The sequence below is a fragment of the Nothobranchius furzeri genome, chromosome 1, assembly GCF_043380555.1.
Source record: "Nothobranchius furzeri strain GRZ-AD chromosome 1, NfurGRZ-RIMD1, whole genome shotgun sequence".
NCBI classification, from domain to species: Eukaryota; Metazoa; Chordata; class Actinopteri; order Cyprinodontiformes; family Nothobranchiidae; genus Nothobranchius; species Nothobranchius furzeri.
This window is the reverse complement of record NC_091741.1, coordinates 63,194,532-63,206,335: the sequence shown is the minus strand read 5'-3', so window position 1 is coordinate 63,206,335 and position 11,804 is coordinate 63,194,532.

Below are 11,804 nucleotides of genomic sequence, written 5' to 3'. Positions count from 1 at the left end.
ATCAGGCTCTACTCATCCAAAATGGCAACAAATAAATAAATACAACCTCACACCAAATAAAAATCGGGGTCTCAGGAGGTCAAATGTTCACTTGACTGACAGGAAATGAATGGATCTCCTCAAACCTGGTCTCAGAAAAACAGAACAGCACACAACCAGGAGCATTTTGCTACCATCTGTCTGTTGATGGGAAGTCTGAGGAGAAGTAGTTCATGGAGATAAGGATCAGGGGTGTGGAGGTTTCCTGCCACTGGAATTGTTAGGAGTCGTTAATAAAAGCTTTGGAGTCAGAGCTTCAAAGACGTGCTCCTGAAATCAGGAGTCATGCTTGGGTGGCGGATCTGTAAGTGATCACATGATTGCGGGGTAATTGTGAGCATTTTTCATTTAGATGAATCAGAGTTGTGGGTGTGAGCCCTGACTGAAGGTTTATGAACCTCCTTCATGTTTCTCTCTGGTTTCATACGTGTTTGTGAGTCTGTAAACAAATTACTGCCCTACTCTTGCTAAACATGTAAACGTGAGTGTGAAGTCCAACTGATGAGCTGGATGCACAAAGGAGCGTCAGCATCGTCATTCCTTCCAGCTGCTTAGAGACTTCACGACCATCACTGCTCCCAACAAACTCAATGATTTTCAAACCCCTGCTGTTATTTACAGGTGTCACCTTTCTCATAAACAGCCTGTTAATGTACTTGTATTTTACCTGTAGGTGGATGAATGCACCTACCTGTAACTTGCTGCTTGTACATCTGAATTTTCCCACTGCAGGATAAGAAAAGTCATTTTTACTTCTGATCGTGAGGTTTTCTTCTAGAGTTAAAACTGTAAACATAAATTCTGACTTAAAGAGGCTCTGACAGATCCATTTAGGTTTTTGAAGGAGACACTTGACCCTGAGGTTCTTGTGGAAGTGGGTCGGCTCTGTGCTGGCCTAAATGTCATAATGACACATAGAAAACTAATTTCACCTGATATGCACATGCAGGAAAAACTAGAAATTCTAGATTATGGTGCAAAAGTTCATTTATGTCAGTAACTCAACTTAAAATGTGAAATTAATATATGAGATAGACTCATTACACACAAAGCCAGATAATTCAGCCTTTATGTTATAATTGTGATGATGATGATGATGATGATGGCTTACTGATGAAAATCCCATTTTCAAAATTTCAGACGATTAGAATATTCTAGAGTGTCACACTCTAACCCGCTAATGAATCCAGAACACCTGCAAAGGGTTCCTGAGCCTTTAGATGGTGAACAGGGCAACTGGCATAGGCGTTGCCAGCTCCTGTTGTGTTTTGATGCACGCTGGACCAGCATACCAACACCTAAACACAACGTATGCTGGTCTATGCCGTTGTTTTCAGATGCTCAGGAGGCAGAGCGGGTTGTCCAGTAATCGGAGGGCTGTATGGTTGATTCCGGGTCCCGGCAGAGAATGCTGCTGTTGTGTCCTTGGGCAAGACACCGCCCTGCCTGCTGATGGTGGTCAGAGGGACCGGTGGCGCCTGCGCTCAGCAGCCACGCATCTGTCAGTGTGTCCCAGGGTAGCTGTGGCTACATTGTAGCTCATCACCACCAGGGTGTGAGTGTGTGTGTGAATGGATGAATGATTGTGTTGAGACGGGCTTTGGGGGAGGAACACGACCTTTAAAGCCGCTGAAACCAGAGGAATGTGCTGATGTCTCCCAGTTTTGGTTTGAAAGCAAGCAGCTGCATCTTGTCCCATCTGTAAACCTTCTTCTTAATGACTTCTTTTATCACGCTGGCCTGAGTCAAACTGAGTCCTGATGTGTCTCTGACACACTACAATCATGAGAAATTCACCCAAAGCAAAAATGTAATCATCATCATAGCTGAAAGAACCTCAGGTAACTGTTGCTGTTAAACCTATGAGTAATGTTTTATTTTTATTTATTAATTCTGTTGACCACTCCTAGCATGTGTGCTCTATAACATCCATAGGTTACTTTCCTCCGACATGGATGACATCACGCATCAGTTAATGACTCCAAAGCAACGATGAGGAAAAACAAACTAATGTTTCCTTCCTTCTGGGCAACAATATTCATATGTGTGTGTTTTTCTGGGACTAAACAAGTGTTCAACCAGCTGCTTAAAGGGTTTAATTCTTGAATGTGATCACGTTTCTGCAGAGCCGAGTTAATAAAAGTGTTTCATTTCTATTCTTTTAGGTAAAACTGTTGAAACGTACCAAAGTGCCTCATGATAAACTAACTAAACCCAGGACCTCAGACCAGCTTGGTTCTCTCATCAGCAGCTCAGTGAGCAGAGATCTCTTCAGAAATGTCAGCTGGAGGAAGGACGTGTCCCAGAACTTCCTGAATTTGACTTATTTTCTTATGTCAGCTGTGATCCATGAGGAGGAAGGATGCTCTTCTCTCCCTTTGATGTTAACTTTAGAAGTCTATAGAACGCTGATTAGGGTTTGAAACCATGTGATGCTATCAGCAAAATTATAGAAAGGACGAAGAGTCAAGGTTTCAGCACCGTAGGCTGATAAACGAGCTCAGGTTCCACTTCTGAACTGATTTTCTTTTCTATTTCCTACTTCAAATGTTTTGAAACCTTCTAACTAAAAAGTTAGTCACTGCTTCTGAATTATTTCAAAATTCATCTATGAATTAAAAAACACAAATTTGTAAAATGCATATACACACACACACACACACACACACACACACACACACACACACACACACACACACACACACACACACACACACACACACACACTCTTGTGAGGACACATTTTTGACATTCACCTCCAACATGGGGGACATTTAGAAATTGTGAGGACTTTTGCCATTTCCTCACAGTGAAAAAAACTCCAATAATTGGTTTTAGAAGTATGGTGTAAATTAACTTTTAGTTTATGTTAGGGTTAGGAAAAGAACCCCGTTGGTTAGGGTTAGGGTTAGCGCAGGGGAGGGCAATCCTGGTCTTCAAGGACCACTATCCAGCAGGTTTTAGATCTTTATTGCTTCAACAAATCTAATTCCTGGATGAATCACCTTTTCAGCAGCTCATCAGGCTCTGCAGCAGTCTGTTAATCACCATCAGATTCATGTTAAAGCAGAGAAACAACTAAAACCTGCGGGATGGCAGCCCCTAAGGACAAGGATTGCCCACCCCTGTGTAAGGGTTAGGCATAGCAGAGTCACAAAAATGAATGGAAGTCAATGACAGATCCTCATAAGTATAGATACACCAACATGTGTGTGTGTGTGTGTGTGTGTGTGTGTGTGTGTGTAAATGAGAGAATTGTTGAAGAACATGAAAACATGTTCCACCAATTGAATTTAAAGGCTGAATTGTGTCCGATTAACAACATAAGTGTAGATGTTTGTAGGTTTTTCCATAGTGCTGCTCTGATCCTGGGGAAAAACAAGTTAAAGACATTTTAAACATTTTTAGCTTTTACTAATGGCTCCTTAATATTAATACTGTTATTTTAAAATATGTATTTCCTTACACGGTATTATAGACCCCATTGCTCAAATGGAAAATAGCAATCTAAAGAATTCAGCCTTCATCCTTATGATATTAAACAGTTAATCAGAGAATAATTCACCTAAAATTGTATTTTTTGAGCATCTACAGAAATCTTGAACTATCCACTCAGGGACAGTTTCTTAAATCATAACTCCTGTAGTTCCTGTTCTCCTTTAAGGTGCAAACAGATGCAGCGTTTGGGTCGTCTGATTTCTGTTAAACGTTCTAACACTCAGTTCTGCTCCCCTGTGTGTAGCAGGAGCAGAACCAGACCTAAACCAATGAAAGTGGGTTCTCATTCATCAGTTAGTGGTGGGACTGATAGCTTCGGTTCCCGCTGAGAGAAGTGCTGTGCCCTCTCACGTCCGGCGTTTGAAATTCTTCAGCTGTGAGCTCAGCCGCTCCATGCTGGCCACCACTCCAGCGGTTTTGTCTTCTCTCTGGGATGGGGGGGGGGGGGGGGGGGGGGGGGGGGGGTGTCTCCTGCTCTCTCCTGCCTCATTAGCCCGCTACAAAAACGGGAGAATTTCAGCAATGTAAAGAGCATTCTTCCCTGTACCCCTTCCTCCCTCCCTCACCACCCCATCTCCCCTCCAGAGACCCCTCAGTACCTTCTGGGTCTCCTTTAAAGAAACTCCACACACACACACACACACACACACACACACACACACACACACACACACACACACACACACACACACACACACACACACACACACACACACACACACACACACACCTCACCAGGATCAGAACTCCTCACCAGCTATTACATAGTTTCCTCCTGAGGCTCTGCACCACACAGATAAGGCCTGATCCTCCCCACGATTTAGTGCGTTTCTGCATCAGTTTTGAGCAGATTGATGACATTGTTGTAACACACAGTAAATACTTTTACCAGTTTATCACTCAGCATTTGGTAATGCCGCCTCAGCAGGTCTCTTTTCATCTTCCACCAGTATGAAGAAAGGCAGGGGAGGCAGGAGATAAGAGATAAAATGAACATCACACATCACAAAGTGTGTTTTTAAAAAGTAAAAGGTTGACATCATCTAGTAATGTCGACTGGAGGACTGACTACTTGCACATATGCAACCCCGGGCTCTAGTGTTACACCCAGTAGCGCTGCAAGATTCTCTTGGGCCTCCGAGCAAAAGAAAGAGTCTAAATCCTGACTCAATTTGTCCTATAATGTCTGAACAATTAAAAACTCACAAATGTTTTAATATTTTAAATTTCAAATATACAAATAAAAAGTGGATAGTTTGAGAACAAAACACCTGCACAGTTTTAAATTAGGGCTTGGATAGTGCTTTCATAAGTCAGAGGACACCAAAGTGCTTTACACTACACCCATTAACACACACACACACTCACACACCGGTGGTGATGAGCTACATCACAGCCACAGCCGTCCTGCCACTGGTACAACCACCAACAGGCAAGGAGGGTGAAGTTTTTCCCAATGACACAACTGATACAGAGCTTGGGTTTGAACCAGCAACCCACTGATTACAGGGTCAAATCCTGACCCCTGAGCCACCGTCTCCTCTGACTCTACAGAGGCTAATCCAGTTAAAGGTCAACTTTACTGAAAAAAACAACAGTTTAATGACTCTTTCTGATTATAATAGGTAACTCTGAGTTTCTCATTTTAGCTGAACATGAAAATAGTCTCCTACACCTATTTCCTGTATTAGCTTCTGATAGAAAATACGGTGAAACTCTAGGATTAGGACAGATAGGACAGATCTGATCACACTGTCACTTAACGTTCATGGACTCACCCACTGACTTGTGAAGGGGAAAGCTGTTGTAGGTTTTAGCATCCAGGAAACAGCAGAGGACGTCTCTGATAGCAGAAGCTAATCTTTAGAATTAGCAGCTCCACCACACAGCAGAACTCCTGCAGGCTTGTGTTATTTGTGGAGACAAAACATCAATGTTGCAGAGCAAACAGAGTCATTGGTAGAGTCATGTTGCTTTTAGCCAGTCAGAGGGGAAATGTTCAATTATCAGAAAATATCAAGAAATAAGACTCAGAATCCTGCCGACTTCAGGTCAACTCTGATCCGGCTCACTTCTATTACCTAAAACAGGCACACAAGAGCTTTATTTCCTCAGAGAACAACTTACAAGTCGTTAATTCTTACTAGAGACCACTGCAAATCTATTGTAAAATATGAGTAAAGTTGACCTTTAAATAGGAAGCAGAATGAAACGCTTTACATCTAAAATACAGAGCCTCTACTTCCCTATTTGATTTATTTAGAAGGTTGTTCTTGTCCAGGGTCAGAGTTTGTGGACAGGAGGCTGGGTTACACCTGGACAGTTCTCCGGCCCATCGCAGGGACACACAGAGACACACGAGACTGATAACTAGTCTCTCACACACCAGACTCTCAAACAGCCAGTCTACCTGATGCTTTCAGTCCTCTGAAGTAAACCAGACTGCCTGCATGAGCAGAACAAGCAACACACACACACGCACGCACGCACACACACACACACACACACACACACACACACACACACACAGTTTGTCCAGCTGATAATTTCTGATGATTTCTACTGAAATAATAATTTCCCAGGTCTCTTTAAACACATCCACACACTTCTCGAGTGTTTCCTCTGCTGATTCTGACTCCAGGTGTTTACATTTTTGTGTTCAGCTTCAGAGTGGTGTGATAGCCCGATGGTTGACGTGTGAACTGCAAATCTCTCATCAGTACAGAGTTTGTCTATGTTTGCCTCTCAGTTATGCACAGAGAGTGTTTTGTGGGAGGAGGCGTGACACGAGAGTAATGATATGACACAGAACCCTCCGCACCTTGTTATCGGGAGCCTGGTACCAAACGGAGCTGCCTCAAGAATGAGGAGCATGCACTTCAGTCAGGGGGATCTGCTCCATGCAAAGGTCTCTGAAAAATCCTCCTGCTCACAAGAACACCGTGCAGCATCCCTCCACTGAGCAGATGAGGAGGAAGATGGGTCAGAGGTTGAAGGAAGGAAGGAGGTGACGTAAGATAAACTGAGAAAGGAGTGGAAGGATGAAGGATGGTGTGTCTGTCTTGTGGGGGAGGGGGCAACATTCTCCAGACGCAAAGCTTGAGAGGAAGCTATCAGGGTGAGGAGCCTCGGAGGAATCAGCGACAGCACTGGCCGGGCTAATGGTGCGATACCTCTATCGTCCTGTGATAGAATTTATCTCCAGGTGCTGCTAGAAGGGTTCGTCTCTGACTGACACCACCAACCGTCGCCCTGACGAGCTGCAGATGTAAAGAATCCTCTGAGAGAAATGTCATGAGACACTTTCTGTTTCCACTTTGTCCTGTTCCTGTATTACAGCTCATTTTAAACAGCTAATAAACCCCAGAAATCATCTGGATTACAGACCTTATGATGCCTAATAAGATGGTAAATAAGGACTTCAGTGGTTCCTTCTTGGCTCTGGGGAAACCAGTCCAGCTGAGGTCACCTTACTCACTCATCACAGCGGGTTTGGGTCAGCCAGCAGAACAAGACAGAAGAAGATAGCAGAGAAGATTCCTGGGTCCAACCTAATCTCCATCCAGGACCTGTACTCCTCTAAGGAAACAGGTTGCTGACATCAGCAGTGACCTCTCTCACCCTGGATTTAACCTCTCCCCTTCAGAAGGCTCATCAGAAGACCCAAATCTTCCAGAAACTCCAAAACCTCCTTTTTTAATGTGTGTTGTATCTGACTGCGTCAGAGCTCTGCGTTAGCAGCACAGACCTTGGGATCTGAGAAGCTGCAGGACATCTGACACCTGAGTATCAGCAGGTTTCACAGCTGATTGAAGCAGATGACAAACATGCCCTGATTTGTTAGACGATCTTAAATTATAGAAGGACACAGATTACACTGGCTCAACATAAAAAACAATTAAAGGAAGAGAGGCAACAGCTTAAGTGATTCTAACTCATTGAATAGTGTTTTTGAGGACTTAAAAATTAGACAAACACTTCTTTTTTGTTGCCTTTGAGCAGCTTGATTTAGATTTTGTTGATGTGAAGGCATTGCTTCATTTATGGCGCTATGTTTGTTGCTGAAAGTGAACTAAAAAAAAAGTCCAGTTTCAGTTATTGTAACATCTTATTTGTACTCATTTTGGAGTTATTACGATGACAAATTCAATATTTCTTCAGAAACTTTTTATTGTTTGTTCCACAGTGAATTGACATCAGATTTCACTTACTGTATGTGTGGGGACACCAGTCCTTTAACCTGAAAGATCCTGGAGGACTGTCCCCTCGGTCCCTGGTCAGTCCCAGGGTCTGGTGCTGTGGTCCCTCTTCATCCTCAGCATCAGGCACAACTAAACCAAGACGAGGCTCACAGATGTTTCTGCTTCTGACCCATCACGTATCATTTAAACATACTGACCAAAGAATAAAAATATTACTAAAAAGCCATTTACAAAGAACCTGAAACAGCAATTTGAATGTTTTATCAGTTTTTAACAACTGATTAGAGTTTCTATTGAGAAGCAATGGAAACAACAGCTTTAAAATACAATCATCAGGAAAAAAAACAATTTCAAATGCATCTCGTTTGGTAGGGCTCTTTTTCTTGATGACTTTTGACGTCCTTTACAAGGTAATAAATAGATTTCTCATTTTTTTTAGAAAGATATTAAAATAATTTACTATTTGAGGGGGTTTATAATCATCAGATCAACAACATCTAAACTCCTCCAACACTAAAGATCTAAAGCAAGTTTCTAATGTTTTCATGAAGAATAAAACTGAGCCTGCCTTTGACCAATCAGCTGCAGCAATATTATGAACATCATCACACTATATGGTCAGAGTCCAGCATATTTCCTTATCAACTGCATCAAGCTGATCTAGTACCATTGGTATGTTCTACTGAGGAAATAGTACTGGGCATTAATGCGGATGCTCCACCCACATGCTGCTTCAGGGATGGCAGGAGTAAAACATCAATGCTGACACAACCCGAGATTCTTTATATGAGCAAGCCATCACATGAGGGCAGGCGCACTGCAGGTCCCCACACACCACGTGGATCTGAATGATCTATGTCAGTATCTTGGCCCTTATGTGGTCATAGACCCCATTAGAAGTACAGGAAGAAGGTTCTCTATTCAAGCTGCAACTGGAGCCCTTCTGATGGAGCTAGCTAGGACTTGGGTGGGTTTTCTCTGAGATCCCTGGCTTCCTCCAATAGTCTAAAGCTATTTATAATGTCAAGCTGATGTGAGCTGGAGCAAGCCTGGTTGTTTGTCTCTTTGCTAGCCCTTTGAGGAACTGGAAACCAGACCAGGATGCACCCCACCTCGTGTCTCGTCACAGCTGGAATAAGACCCTACACACACACACACACACACACACACACACACACACACACACACACACACACACACACACACACACACACACACACACACACACACACACACACACACACACACACCTAAATCTAACATTAGCATGGACTGCAAGAAGAGAAGTTCAGGTGCAGGAAAGTCCATCAGAATCATTGTTTCCTGTAGGATGAGAATCTGCTCAGGAATGGCAGCAGCAGGGGTGAGTCTATCTGCACCACAGTGAGAAGACATTCAGACAGTACAACATAAAGGATGGCCTGGCATCAAGAAGAAGGGATTTTTTAGATAGCACCTCTCAAGAGTTTGGCTTTTTGCAGTAACTTCCCTCCGATAGAAGTCTACCAGGGACAGACTGATGTTCTTCTAAGGTCTAGGAGGTGGACTGTATTGAGCAGGAGGAAAGTTACTTTCTCTGATGGACTCTCTTTCTGATTTTTGGATTTTCTGGGGAAGAAATGTAGAGTGCTCCCATCAGCCATGTGTCCTGCCAACAGTAAATCCTCTTGTAACCATTCATTTATAGGGAGTAAAGTCACTCACAGCAGTGAAGTCACTCAGAGCAGCCATGAATAAAGAATGGTACCTAAACATCCTCCCAGAAGAACCCCTCCCAACCATTCAGAACAGTTTGGTGATTTTCCATGATGGTTGTGGCTCAAGGAACAAAACATCAGCATGTTGAGTCCAGAAAACTTCCCAGACCTTAATGGCATTGTGATTTAGTGGTCGGTCCTCAGGAGATACATGGACAAACAAAAAACTACTAATCCTGACAAAGTCCGAGCACTGCTGATGAAGGATAGGCGGCCAAGTCAGGGTCTGGAGCAAGTCAGGGGGGAGTCCAGAAATCTATAAAAGATAACAAGAGTTACACACTTTTAAATGTTAGATCTTGAAACTGTGAGATACATTTTGGAAGCTGTTCTGAACTATCTGTCTTTTATTTATAGAGTCATAAATATAACAAAGTTTGAGGCGGAGGATGAACAGTCAAAGGGAAACAAAGGAGGAAAAGGAAAAGGTGGAGGTTGGGTTGGGTTGCACTTGGAGAGGTGAGAGGGAGGATCAGCTTCTCAAAAAAGAAGATCGGTGCCGTTTGCTGAAGAACTGTGTCATTTATGGCGCTGTCAAGGGATGTTTGAGTCGGCAGGCAAACACTGAAGTGTGCTGTTTGTTCATACAGTGGGAGCGGCTCAGGAAATGGCCAACAGGAGCTTCCCAGGAAAAAAGTCTAGGGGCGATCTGAGAGGTTCTATAGGAGGAAATGAGCCATGTGGGCGTAGGCCTGATGGAGCCTCTTCCAAAGCAGGAACCTTAGAGCAGCCTGGAATTCTGTTTCATATGCAGAAGGGAATTCATCTAATCAGGAATGTCAGGAACCTAAAATATCCAATGTGACAAACTGACCAAGACAAAAAAAAAGTCAGATCCTAACGAAAAAGCATCAGACTGGTTTTTAAAGCAAGACTGAAACTGACACAGCAAGATTTAAATGCAAATCTAAAACTATTGTTCATTTCAAACTCAAATCACGACTGTTAACAGCAAGTCTTCAGGACTTATGAGAGGTTAGTCTGGCTTGTAGAAGTAAGCCTGCATTTAGGTATTCAGTAGTGCCCCCTGCTGGTCACAAGGTTTGAGACACAAATGAATGCTCAGCTCAGTGGCCTAGTGGTAGAGTGTCCGCCCTGAGACTGGGAGATCAGGATTCAATTCCTGGTCGGGTCATACCAAAGACTTTGAAAAAAATGGGACCCTGCCTCCCTGCTTGGCACTCAGCATTAAGGGGTTGGATTGGGGGGTTAAACCACCAAATGGTTCCTGAGCGCGGCTGTGTCTGCAGCTCACCGCTCCCCCAGGGGATGGGAAAACAAATTTGGAGAACAAATTTCGCACACACATCAGTGTGTGTGACAACTAATGGGACTTTAACTTTAAATCTTTAAATATCAATAAAATAGTTCGATGTTTTCTCTTGTTTTTCAAGCAGCAGGAATAAAATAACCCTAACCCCTAATCCCGCCCAAAGCCTGCAGCAGAATGTAGAACCTGCAACTTCCTTTCTGCGAGGCAACTGTGCCACTAAGCAGCACAATTAACCACTGTTGTTGTTGAAACACGTCACATGACAAACATGTAAAACTGATGCAGTAGATTTAATTCAAAGCTATAAAATTATTTACATGAAAAATAAAAGCAGGTAGAAAAAAAGAAATCTGATTCAATAAAACTGTGTAAAGGACGGCCTCAAAACTGGTGAAGTAAACCTGTAAGCATCTTCACAGGAGTTGAGTTAGTACAGCTGTTGACTAAAGGAGCTACAGGAGAAAGACCATCCTGAATCATCTGGGGGTCAAGTTTCATTGGTGTTGTATTGGAGGTGGATAAATACTTGGTATTCATAAATATTGTGCAACTCTGGCCTAAAGTTACCAACGGATGGCGCATGTTTGTGCATCTTAAGGTTTGACAAATCAGTGTAATTCAGACTCCTTGCCTTCAGACCACATTTAAATGAGGCCCTCTGCTGCAGGCAAAAGGAAAACTCATGTTTCTGTTAAATCCTGCAGTAGCAAAATGCGTCTGATTGTAACGCTCGCTCTGTTCCTTGGCCCACATCTTTGTCGATAACAGGTCCTATGAACAGCACCCTGGTTTTGTGAGTTATAAACTTTTTTCATGTTTTGATTGAGCTGAGTATGTTTAGTAGACAGGCGTGCACGTGGGGCAGATTGGGTATTAACTATACTTCATTTAATCGACATAAAATCCACTTTTCTCAGAAAGAACACTCTGAACCTTTCTGTGGATTATATATTAAGAGTATGTCAAACAATATGTTATTATTAACAACATTTGTTAATGAGTGAAAGAATGACTGTGTTTGGTTCCAGCCCTGGT